Here is a 13379-nt window from a genome sequence, read left to right as displayed (position 1 = left end):
AGTCCCTGAAGACAGCCCAGGAAAGGCTAGTGGTGAAAGTGCTGCCCAGTTCCAGCAACAAGTTTTGGAGACACCAGTACCATGGCACAACCACCAAGAACAGCAGCAGCTGTGGAGTGGAGCTAGTTGGAGATTAGGAGAAAAACTGTGTATGCTGCAAGAGAGGAGAGTTGGAAAAGTGACCCAAGCTCCATGGAGGAGCCCAGAAGATCATGAGTGATTCCCAGATAACTGGACATTGAGTTATTTACACTATTGGAGCTTGGTTTTGCTTGGTTCAGAATGTGACTGTCCCCTTGTTCTTTCTTCTTGAAGAACAAATTTAACTTAACTTTGATTTTTACAGGAGCTCACAGCTGAAAGACTTTGAACTTTTTTTAATTGAAATTTTTAAGGAGATTGGGTATTTTTAAGAGACTGGATTAGTATGTTTGAATTTGTAAAGACTGTTAAAGTTATTTATGTTTCTTAAGTCATCTAAGTTTTTCCTGTGATATCTTGGGGATGAATAAGGAAAGAAAGATTGTAGCTTTACAGTGATGTGTTCATGTGTCCGGATGACAAGGGGTCAGTTGTACCCGTTAGCTCTATGTCAAGTTGACACAAGTTAAAGTCATCTGAGAGGAGGGAGTCTCAGTTAAGAAAATGTCTCCATAAGATTGGGCAGCAAGCCTGTAAAACATTTTCTTAATTAGTGATTGATGGGGGAGGACCCACAACATCGGGCATGGCGTCATCCCTGGGCTGCTGGCCCTGGGTCTATAAGAAAGCAGTCTAAACAAGCCATGAAAGGCAAGCCAGTAACCAGCATTCCTCCACGGCCTCGCATCAGCTCCTGCCTCCAGGTTCCAGCCCTGTTTGAGTTCCTGTCCTGATTTCCCTTAGTGATGAGCAGTGATACAGAAGCCCAATCCACCTTTTCCTCTCTCCTACTTGGTCGTGGTGTTTCATCACAGCAATAGATACCCTAAGACACCATCCAACATCCTCGTTTTCCTTATTAGCAGACCTCATATTTGATATTCAGCCTAAAAATATTCCCCATTTTTTCTGGCAACTTGGCATGGCCATGTGACACTGTTCAAAGAAACGAAGTTTTGTAGGTAGATTTTTCTTTGCACTGACAGCTCACAAAAAATGACACAGAGAGCCGGGCGGTAGTGGAGCACGCCTTTAATCCCAGCACTCTGTGAGTTCGAGGCTGGGCTGGACCGATAACCTCTGAAACAACACAGAGAAACCCTGTCTCGTAAAAACCAAAAAAAAAAAAAAATGACACAGAGACTTATTATTCATTATGAAAGCTCAGCCGATAACTTAGGTTTGTTTCTAGCTAACTCTTATAACTTAACCCATTTTTATTAATTTACTTTCGGCCTCACGACTTTATTACTTCATCACTATAGTGCTGCTCATCCTGCTTGCTCCATGTTCCCTGGCATCTGCCCCTTCTTCTTTCCAGCACCCTCTGTGCCTGGAAATCCTGCTTAGCTATCAGCCAGTCAGATTTTTATTAAACCAATCGGAGTGATATGTCTTCGCAGTGTACAAGATTATCCCACAACAAAGTTTACTCGAGACCTGGGCATGGTTCCTGGGTTCTGCTTTCCTGACTGTATACACACTGATCCTGCCTTTGTGTTTCTGTCTGCTGGAAAGCCAGGATGGGAACTGGAGCTGCAGCCTGGGTAGTCACCTTGCTGCCGTGGGAGGCCCATGGTCAGCACAAGCAGTCCCGATTAGTCTGTACCTCTTGGGAGGAAAAATAAAAACAAACCCTGACTGCTGCAGTGTTCCTGGTAAAGAAGAGAACTCAGACCTTAAGAACAGACCACAGAGACACATAGTGCGTGTGCACGCATGCATGTGCGAGTGCACGTAAGTATGAAGGTCAGAGGACAACCTTGGGTGTTCCTCCAACATTGCCCACCTCTTTTTTGAGGCTGGCCTGGAGCTTGCCAAGTAGGCTACACTGCCTGGCCAGGGAGCCTCGGGGGTCTTCCTGTTTCTGCATCCCTAGAGTTAGATTATAAGCACTCACTATGATGCCAGTCTTTTAAAGTGTGGTTTTGGGGAACTGAACCTAGGTCCTCCCTCATATTAACATAAGGAGCACTTTATCAACGGAGCCATGTCCCCCCCACCAAGCTCTTCACAAAGATATTTTTAGATTCACCCCAATGAAGTGACAATTTTGTTGCACTGTTAAATTTTAAAAAACAATTATCTTTAAAGAAGTGATTTCAAGGTTTGAAACTTGTAAAAATAGTCATTATAGACTATTTATTCATATCATGAAGTTCTCAACACATTTGTACTTGGTGGGTTTTTTGTTTGCTCCTTGTTGTTGATCACTTCAACTAGTCAAATGCCTTTTGGTCTTTACATAGGAAAAACTCTTTCTACATGAGTCTAAATAGTGCTCTGAGGACAGATTTAGAAGCTGGATCTCATGTGGAGAATGGGGGCTTGGGGCAGAGCCCTCCTAAGGAGAGGAGCACATTCCCCCAGGAAATGGTGAGTTTTGTTTTCAGTGTGGTGGGCTGCAGTGGTGGCTGGGATACACAGGATGCAGGATGTCTCAGTGTGGTGGGTTGGATACTAAGCTGTCTCTTGTTTCATCTCTCCCAGTCATCCTCACCCACCCCTCTCAAATATGTGCACACTGTGGAATGGAGCCGGCCATGTGATGAGACATTGCTAGATATAGCCTCCAGATCCATGATCTTTCCCGTATAAATTATTCCAATTAAGGTATTGGGTTATAGCTATAGAAAATGAATAAAGATGTTCAGTTACATTCTCCTGTAAACTGAACCATTTCTGAGACTTACCCCATTTACACAAACATAATTATTTTCGAAAGAATATGCATAAGGTATTTTTTCCCACTGAACTGTAAGTTCCGTGGAGTCAGGGGTTGTACCTGTGCATTGGTTCCCAAACAGAAGAGTACAAAGTGGAAAGTTACATCTTTGGTCTTTCAAAGAAGCCCCTGAAAGATCAGAGTTTTCACTCTTAGTATGGTGATGTATTGTTTATGGTTTATTAAAGCCGCTGGAGATCAAAATAGCAAAGCAGTCAAACTAGTTAGCCATAGAAGCCAGGCAGGGGTGGCACACACCTTTAATCCCAGGACTCAGGAGACAGGCAGATGCACCTCTCTGTGTTCAAAGCTACCCAGGGCTGCACAAGATTGAATGAGTCTAAAAGAGTAACAGAGCTCACACCCTTAATCCCAGCACTAGAGGTATAAAAGAGAGGAGCAGGGTCTTCAGTAGTCAGTCTCCGGCATTCCTCCTCCAGCCACAGTGAGGATAGAAAGGCATTCACTTTCCAGCCACGGTGAGGACAGGAGCTCCATTTCAGTCTGAGGCAGAGGTAAGAGCTAGTGGCTTGGCTGCTTTGCTTTTCTGATCTTCAACTTGAAGCTTGAACCCCAATATCTGTTTCTGTGTCTTTCATTTTTCATGTTACATCTTAGTCCAGAATTTAGAGACTATGAGAGAGGATGCCCATATTGGATTCTGCTAACTAATGTATTTTACGCTCTTGTTATTATATGCTTCATATATACATTAAACCCAAATATTTTATATACATTATATATGTGCTATACTTATCTTTTGTTATTTTATCGAAAGTCCCTGGGGAGCAGGAATAATGTCCAACAGTGTGGGTCAAATGGCCACATTCCCAGCCAGTCAAGATGGGAATGTGGCACACGCCTTTACTCCAAGATTTCTAGAAACAGAGGTAGGTGAATCTCTGCGAGTTTGAGGCCAGCCTGGTTTACATGTTGAAACCTAGGTCAGCAAGGGCTACAAAGTGAGGCCCCATGTTAAAAAACAAAAAAAGTGTCTGTGGGTGACAGGCTAGACTCTGGTTTCTCTTATCTTTTCCCCATATTTCTTATTTATTTACTCCATGTTTGTGAACACCTGAGTGTGCACATCTATGTACACATGTGAAGACCAAAGGTCAACATCAGTGTCTTTCTCTATCAGCCTCTACCTTATTTTTGAGACAGTCTCTCACTGAAGCTAGAGTGCACTGATTCAGTTAGGTTGGCCGACCAATGAGCCTCGGTGATTCACCTGTCTCTAGCCTATCAGCTCCGAGGTTACAGATGTGCACAATGGTCCCAGGTTTTAGTGGGGGTTGGGAACAGAGCTCAGTTCCTCATTCTTGAGTCACTAACACATTACCCCCAAGCCACCTCCTCAGCCTCATCTTTTAGTTTGTGATTCTTTTAGTTATCTTTTTAAAATATTCTTTTTAAAAATAAATCTGGTTTTATTACGTATTATTTATTTCAAGTGCATTGGTGTTTTTGCCTGCATGTATGTCCGTGTGAGGGTGTCAGATCCCCTGGAACTTGAGTCACAGACAGTTGTAAGCTGCCATGTGGGTGCTGGGAATTGAACCTGGGTCCTCTGGAAGAGCATTCAGTGAGTACTTAACCATCTCCCCAACCCGACTCTTTGTTATCTTAAACTAGAAAATATCAGTTATGCATAGTTGAAGGTGAGACTCCTTTAATGCTTTCTTGTCTATTTCTTTTTTCCCTCAATATATTTTTTTTATTTAAATTAGAAACATGAATGCTTCACTTGTCAATCTCAGCTCCCTCTCCCACCCCTCCTCCCTTGTCCCTCCAATACCCCCCCCAGTCCCCCACCCATCCCCACATCATTCCCCATGGTGAGGCCCTCCTTGAGGGGATCTCCAAAGTCTGTCATTTCATATAAGTCTTGTCTACTTCTTTTAAAGGTATGAATTTTGAAGAGGTAAATATAGACTAGAAAATACAGGTTGTTTTTGTTGTTGATTTGGGTTTTTTTTGACACAGGGTTTTTCTGTGTAATAGCTCTGGCTGTCCCAGAAGTCACTTTGTAGACCAAGCTGGCCTGGAACTCACAGATATCCTCCTGTCTCTGCTTCCCAAGTACTAGGATTAAAGGCCTATACCACCATTCCCAGCTGTAAAGGGAAGTCTTTCCTTGAGAGGAGCCTTCCCGCCAGCCTGATTCCAGAGCCGCATCAGTCCCAAATAAACACACAGGAGGCTATATTAATTATGAAGCTGTTGGCCTTGCTTGTTTCTTACTGGCTAGCTCTGACTTAAGTAATTACCCCATAATTGTTAATCTAAGTATTTCTCTTACTGGAGAGGTTTCCGGGCTTCCTACCCCATGGTGTTACATCTTGACTTCCTGTGTTTCTCCTACCCAGAGTCCTCCTGGACTCCTAGTCCCACCTATCTTGGTTCCCTATTGGTCAACAGCGCTTTATTGACATATACACAGGACTTCCCCAACATCTCCTCTTTTCTGTCTAAACAAAAAGAAAGGTCTTAACTTTAACATAGTCAAATTATATATAACAGAACAGTTATCAAGTAAGAATACAGTTACAATATTTTGTCTATCAACATTCAGCAAGATTAAAGAAAATATCATCCATCCCATCCTTGTGAACACCCAGCTATAGTTTGTTTTTGACATTTGAATATAACACAAAGTTCTGGAAGGCACTATTGTCTTTCTGGGTTCTAGCATGCAAAGCTGAAGGCAAGAAAGACAGAGAGGATATTTTTAGAACACTAAAACATAGCAAATTCAAATGCAAAATGAGGTAAGTTGTAAAGCATTCTAACAAGTCATGGGAAACTTGACCTGGGGACTGACTGGATGAGCATTTGCTGGTCCTCTCTGAGCACACTCACCATGAGTGACTCCTGTGAACCAGACATCTCCATAGCCCACATTTTTTGGAGACACAAAGGCAGGAAATGGGATAGGATGGAAAGGGAGGCGGAAGCAGCTAGGCTGCATTTCCAGGCAGAGGCTACACACTGGCCTGTGGACAGGGGATCTGCAAGAGTCCAAAGAAGAAAGAGGGCTCTGGGGTGTTTCTATATCCAGATAATCAGACTCTCAAAGGAGGCTAAATAGAAGGGTTCTAGTGAATTAAATCAAACTCTGACTCAGGAGGCTTGAATCTAGGCAATTTTATGAACTGCTTCATTATCTATTAGAAGTGGGATATAAATCCTAAATGATACCATTTTAAATAACTAAGTAAAAGCAATTCAAAGGTATGCCATGTGAGAGATAAAATCCATCTATGAATACTTCATTCATCATTTGACAGAGACTTGCTTTAGGAGAAGAAAAGCATCTATTTATTTGTTTTAATACAACCCTAAACACACTGAAAATATTTGGAGAAAGGTAACATTGAAAAACGGATACTCTGTGTTCTTTAGACAAGAGATTTCAGATGAGTACAAAGGTAATCAATCCATCGTAAAGAACTGGCTAGGAACTATCGGGGCCACAGAATCAATTTTCCTCAGTGATCATATCCATTAGTACTTACGGGAGGCTTCCTTCCAGACAAGGAGTGATGCCCCACAGTACTCAGGGGCAGAGTACTGTGAGCACTACCCTTAGGGTGAGTGTGGAAACCAAAATGCTAGAATACTTATCAAGAATTTGGGACCTTGTATTTAAAGTCACTTGGAAGGTCACAAAAACAAGGTGTCCTGGGGCCCACCCTACGTGTAGTCTATGACATCACTCCTTAGCCGAACTTGAGGTCAGAAGGAGCAGGAGGATCCAGCCTACAGTTTATACCGGTGTCGATACAATGCTGACCACTTAAATGCTTTGTAATTGTCCCTGATGTCTTAACTGCAATTTGAAATGAATATCATACAGAGCAGATCCGTGGGTCTATCCTGAAGTCCTAACAGGGAAAGGCAAATGAATGAACATCCCAGAGCTTCCTCATGAAGGCATTTTAAGAGGTCTACCTCATGTTAGAAGGTTGAGTCTAGCTGGGTTGCTTTCCTACATTACTTTGCTTGTATTTTCCGAGACAGGCGAAGAATTTCCCACTAGGATGCAGTATAATCTGTAGGGACTGGATGGGAGAAACCCACATGGAACTAATGAGAATTTGCTGTGTGACACTGATACCCTTGAATGAGGCTTGTTATACCCACGGAGAAAAGGTCACCATATGATTTGTATAACAGTGAGTGCACAGGAGTGGCTCTCACAGGGAAGAGCAGGAATCATCTTTCTGTGAGGACTCAACAGGGGCCAAAGGCTTGGCTTCCACATAACCGTCTTTCAGCACCCATGAGGGAAAGCTGCTTGTTGGCACTCAAACAATATCTATGAATGATGGAAAAGTACTAGATAGGAAGCAGTGGGCACCGACAACTTGGAGATGTGCATGCCTGCAGGACGGGCCCGCAGGCCGATAAGAATGAATTCTCTGTCTGTCAACAGACTATGGACACCCCATGGTGGGCCTCACCCTCTCTGGGGAAATAAGGGGGTACTGGGGGTGTTGGTGGGAGGGCGTGGGAGGAGGGGAGGGAGAGGGAGAGAGACCTGGGATTGACTTGTGAAGCAACCTTGTTTCTAATTTAAATTTAAAAATAAAAAAATTTAAAACAAACAAAACAAAACAGGATATCACAGTTCAGCACAACTCTAGAGTTCTACAAAACTGACCTCAGACTCCCTTTCAAACTACTAGAAAACAAGCCACTAAATTAGTAACTAAAAGACACATGGGTATAAAGAAAAAGGAGAATTAGTACCAGAGAAAAGCGAACAGGAGAACTGAAGAGTGGTTAATTCGCTTAGCAAATAGGCATAGCATCTCCTCAGGTGGATGGTGCCTGTTAGACTGGCACGGAAACTACTAGACGTGGCCGACAGGCTGTCTGACATCAGTGTAAGGAAAAGAGCTGATAGCCAGGGAGGCTGGAGGTAGCTAGTGAAAACTTCAAAGACTCCAGTGGCCTGGGCATTAGACAGTCGCCAGCAGCTCTCCCCGTCTTAATAATCCCCGGGAAATCACATCAGTATGAAGTTGTTTTCCATAATGGTGGCCCTGAGTCATCAAGGAAGACTTTAAATCCTGTTTAGTATTTGCTAGTTTAAAAAGCAGGAAATGTTTTGGGGCCAAGAGACTGAATAATGCCTTTTCATTTTATTGGCAAGATTTGGTTGAGTGCACATTTTCCATATTCCCTGGACACAGTAAGATCTCTAATTAATCAGAAACTTGCAGTGATTTTGGTCAATAAAATACTCTGCTGCATTTTTTCCTTAAATGTTAATATACCATAACAAGATGGTTAGTCAGGATCATATTCTCCAGCTGTCCCCAGAGCTATTATACACCAACGATGATCCGCTCTGGGGAAAGCATTTTCGTAGTTCATGGAGGCCGGGAAGACGGTGCAGTAGCGGAACCATTGGGAGGAATACTGTTGACTAGCTGCTGTTGGGAGATTCTGTGCTGGGAGGCAGAGGCAGCACCCTGACACGAAGCTGAGAGAATATGAGGAAATGACTCCCATGGTTTTCTTCAGTCAGAAGGAAGGTTACATTTGTCCCAAAGGCATGTCATTTTTAGGACCTAGGAAGGGCCACAGTCTCTTTTCATGAGAGAGAGAGAGAGAGAGAGAGAGAGAGAGAGAGAGAGAGAGAGAGAGAGAGAGAGAGAGAGAGAGAGAAAGAGAGAGAGAGAGAGAGAGAGAGAGAGAGAGAGAGAGAGAGAGAGAGAGAGAGAGAGAGAGAGAAGAGAGAGAGAGAGAGAGAGAGAGAGAGAGAGAGAGAGAGAGAGAGAGAGAGAGAGAGAGAGAGAGAGAGAGAGAGAGAGAGAGAGAGAGAGAGAGAGAGAGAGAGAGAGAGAGAGAGAGCACACCTGATTTCCTTGGGCCTCACTTTGCCCAGCTCTGGCCTAGAGCTCTGAGGTATGCTGGGTTTTGTCTGGAGGGCATGGTGAAAGCAGAAGCAGGCCTCTGCCCTGGAACCAGAGGAAGGAAGTTATCCAAAGCACCTCCTAGTGCCCTACAGGGATGGACTGAACAGGTGAGCTGTCTTTCCCTATAAGGACCTGCATATTCCGTAGCTTCCCAAGGAACCATCCAGCAGCTTCCCAAGGAACCATCCAGCCCACCTGGTTTACACCCCTGACCAATACTCCCTGTCCCTCTGCAGGCTTAAGAACAATTCCAAGTTAGCTATGTTCAAGTGAGCTCACCTCCCATGAGGAAGGCTTTAACTCTGAGGTTAACAGAGGCCCACGTTTCTAGCCACGCTCCTGTTTGCTTTTTATGAAATAGTGTCTTTTCTGGTTTTTCTAGTTCTTGCCCCACACATATCAAGTGGCATCTAAATCAGATTATGTGGATGCTGATGATAATATCCACCTGGATATTGTTTGGGACTTTTTCTGGTCCATTAATCTATTGTAAATTTTGGTAACACCTGCACCAGAGGGTGAGTGGGAAACAGGTCCTAACTAAGCCCAAAATGCCTAACGGAGCATAAGAATCCATTTTTAAATACAATTACAGGCATGGGATTACTATACTGGCATCCATTTTGTAGTCCTCTTTAGGAATCTACTGGAACACTGGGCATCTTGACATCCACCAGAGTGACTGGTGGTGGCGTGACTCAGACACACCACTATTTCCAACCAGTGGGGCTTGTAGCATTTTCCCATGATCCTGTGCTGGCTCCACTCCTTTCTGTATGGTTTCGGGAGCTGGGTTGTCATCTGGCTTCTGTGGTATTAACTGCATTTAAAATGGAAGATTCTGCCCTAAAATGTTGTCTGGGAAAAGCAGTCTCCTGCTTTCTTTCATTCATTCATGTGAACTAATTATTGCTATCATAGTTTCATGTGCATTTTCCCAAACCACAATGATTTGAGACTTATAGAGTGTGGTGAACAGTGGGGTTGTGTTTTCTTAATTCTCAAGCAGCCGATTTTGTGAAGTATGTGGTAATAATCCGAGCCACTTTTTGGTTTCTGAATATTTCATCTGCTCCCAGGATGATTTGGAGGTCCGTACAAACTTTTCACCTGAAAACTAACATGCGGCCTTCAAAATTCCACTTTCTCTCGCCCACAGTCGGAGAACACAGGCTCCAGGGCTTCTGGTGAGGCCCCTTCTTTCAGTTTTCTTTATCCCACCTCCTTGGGGTCAGAGCATCTCTAAGTCCTTTGTAATTAGTTTAAAAGAAACATGGGGGCAGAGTTATAGTCTTTCCAAAAAAACTACACATTTCCCTTGGGGGCTTACACACTAAATTGTATATTTATTTTAAGAAAGCCCAAATGATATGAATATAAGAAATGCAATACTGGGTCAACCCAATGGCCTAACCAGCCTGTGGTTTCAAAGTTTCACAGTGCTCCATTAATGTGGGCTTCAAAGTCTGGGATGGTCCTCAAACTCCCTGGTTTTCTTTAATACGCAAATCTGGATCTTGTATTCACAGACTCACCTTCCTCTTCCCTAAACTCATTTGTGTCATTAGCTTCCATCCACTACAGAAACAAGCCACACATGGTGACGATGCTTCACTTTTTCTACCATGAGACCAGTGTGGTAGCGGTGTGTGTGTGTGTGTGTGTGTGTGTGTGCACCACACGGGGATGAAGATAGGGATGGACAATCCAATCACTATGGTTGTCCTCTTGTTAAGAGCTCTTCTCATCTGGCCCTATTCTGCATCCTCTCCTCCCAAAGCCTCATCTAATCACGGCACCCACCACAAGCTGGTTCTTGTGATATACATCAGGCCCAGATTTAAACACCCGTGAACAGAATAGGAAATTACCCGCCTGGCTTAGACTGCTTCTTCAGTGGTCCCCATGGTCCTCATGTCCTGGAATTTGTGGCTCTGTACAATCCTTGTTACTAGAATAGTTTGCTGTCATCCAGAAGAGTACAAACAGAAGGGGATCCTGCCAGTGACTAGGTTCATAAGATGGCAACTTCTATTTTGCTAATCAGTGTCTGCCTGTCTGTTTCCATCCTTTTCTTTTCCTGCCCCCACTAAGATACATGTGCCATGTTGATGGGGTTTATAGGAAAAGAACAGAAAGTGACCTTCAGCGAAGAGCCATTGAGAAATGAAAGGTCTCGTTCTAAAGTCCTTAGGGAATGAAACCTGAGGATTTCAAAGTGGGGCCCAGGAAGAGAGCTTTCCCCACTGAACTCTGTGGTCAAGACACAGATGCGGATGGAAATGTATGGAACTTTGTGACAGACACTGAATCAGAACGGTATGACAAATGTGTTTTTAAACTGCTAAGTTTTAAAGATGTTTTACTTAGAGTTGGCAATTAACACTACATAGTACTTCTACATAAGAGGCACAAGATAGAATAAATGCTCCCAGTTGAAAAGGTTAACTACAGCAGTTCCTATCACCACTCATAGCAATGTTATAATTCCACAAGGTAAGCACTGGGAGGAATTCCTCTTATCAACTGTTTGGGTGCCTCTACCTACCATGAAAATTGAGATCTATAAGGCCTTTTTGTGTTTTGAACCATTTAAGTCTCTTAGTCCATACTGGAAGCATTGCCACTAACATATGTCCTCAAAACCTTCATGGGCTATTTTCTTGTTTCAAATCAACTATAAAAGGCATACCTACTATTCTTTTTGTGCTAAGCTTTTCTTTTCTTTTTCCTTGGGGGGTGGTGGTGGTTTTGAGACAGGGTTTCTCTGTGTAATCTTGGCTGTCCTGGAACTCACTCTTTAGACAAGTTTGACCTTGAATTCATAGAGGTCCTCCTACCTCTGCCTCCCAAGTGCTGGGATTAATGGTGTGCACTATTATCTCTAATTTGCACATATTCAGGCTTTATTGCAGAGGTTCTCAACCTATGTGCCTACAGGGGTCGCATATCAGATATGAAGAACATAAAGCTGAGAAACACTGTATTAGTGGAACTAAAGATTTCTGAGAATTCTTCTATCTGAAAGTCTATAAGATAATCAAACCTTAGTCCTCCCAGAAGTCAAAACAATAGATGCTATGACTGTATTCTAGCTATATTTAAATTATTTAAAATACATTTATTTATTTATTTAATCTATTTATTTATCTGTCTGTATGGGTTTCTACATGTGAGTGTATGGTGCATTTGAACATGAATTCATGGGTATATGTGCCAGTGTGCACTGACAGACACCTGAAGAGAGCAATGTGTGTCCTCCTCTGTCACTTTCAGTCTGTTCCTTTGAGGGAGAGTCTCTCCCTGACCCTGATCATGTGTTCTCTCAGCTAGGCTGGAAGCTAGCAAGACCTACCATTTCTACCTCCTTTAGAGCTGGGATTACAGGTGTGTGGTGGATGTTCAGCTTCTTATGTGGGTACTAGATCCCAATAGTTTTTTCTGAGTTCGTCTATTTCTTGAAATTGCATTGCATTAGTTACTTTTCTGTAGCTGTGCAAGAACACCATGGCCAAGGTAACTTACAAAAGAAAGAGTTTAAGCTTTCTGTCCTTCAAGCTACTGCAGGTGGCAGACAGTTGGCCAAATGTTTTGGTACTGCAACACACTATTTTTCTTATCTTCAACATCATTCATATCCTGTTCAACATTAAATTTTGGAGTTAATGCTACCCCTGGGGATTAGTTTATGTATCAGTCAGTTTGGCTCTTCCTGCTTCATAAACCACCATCAAAATGTCAGAGGTTTAGGACAATAAGCATTGAACCCATTGGTCTGCAGATTGGGGTGGTTCAGTTTCAGGCTGTGGTTCCACTGGCTTTGACTCTAGTCTGAGGGTTTGTGCAGAGCAGAGCCAAAGTCAAAACATGTTTTAGATCTGTCTATGCCAAAGCTATTCCTATTAAAAACAGTAAGTGACATGGCCGGTCTAGTGTCAAAGGATGTATAATGGCTAATTTTTTTTTGGGCAATATGTGACAGGACATTTTACTGGAGAAAAACAAAACCCAGCAAAATAAAACTTGTTGAGGGTGAACAAAATTATAAGTTTCCATTGAGAAATCTTCTTTTGCTTAAGCTAGATTAGAATGCATGCTTGCCCAAAATGATGATGGTTAATGTTGATATTCAACTTGATTGGATTTGTAATCACTTCAAAGTGACTCACTCTGGACAATTGACCTCTGGATGAATCTTTGGGGGTCATTCCAAAGAGGTCTGCCTGAGGAGGTCACACCCACCTCCCCCTGAATATGGGCAGCAGCAGCCCTTGGGTAGGAGGTCCAGATGGGGAAGAACGTGAGACAGGCAGCAGCATCGTTCTTTGCTCCTGACTGTGCATGCAACACGACCAGCTGCCTCCCTCTCTTACCACAGCTACAGCTGCTCTTACAGCCATGCTCCCCCTACACATTACACTGTATTCTCACACTTGTGAGCCACTCCCTTAAGTTGATTTTGTTTAGTATTTTGTCACAGCAACAAGAAAAATAGCTAATACATCCCTATACCCAATAAAATCTCATTCACAGGTTGCAGGTGGACATGGACTGGGGAAGGGGCACTGTTCAACTCAATTCAC

Source organism: Mesocricetus auratus, unplaced genomic scaffold (genome assembly GCF_017639785.1).
Source record: "Mesocricetus auratus isolate SY011 unplaced genomic scaffold, BCM_Maur_2.0 Super-Scaffold_6730, whole genome shotgun sequence".
In the NCBI taxonomy this organism is placed as follows: domain Eukaryota; kingdom Metazoa; phylum Chordata; class Mammalia; order Rodentia; family Cricetidae; genus Mesocricetus; species Mesocricetus auratus.
The sequence above is the reverse complement of the archived record's forward strand: the minus strand, read 5'-3'. Positions refer to the sequence as shown.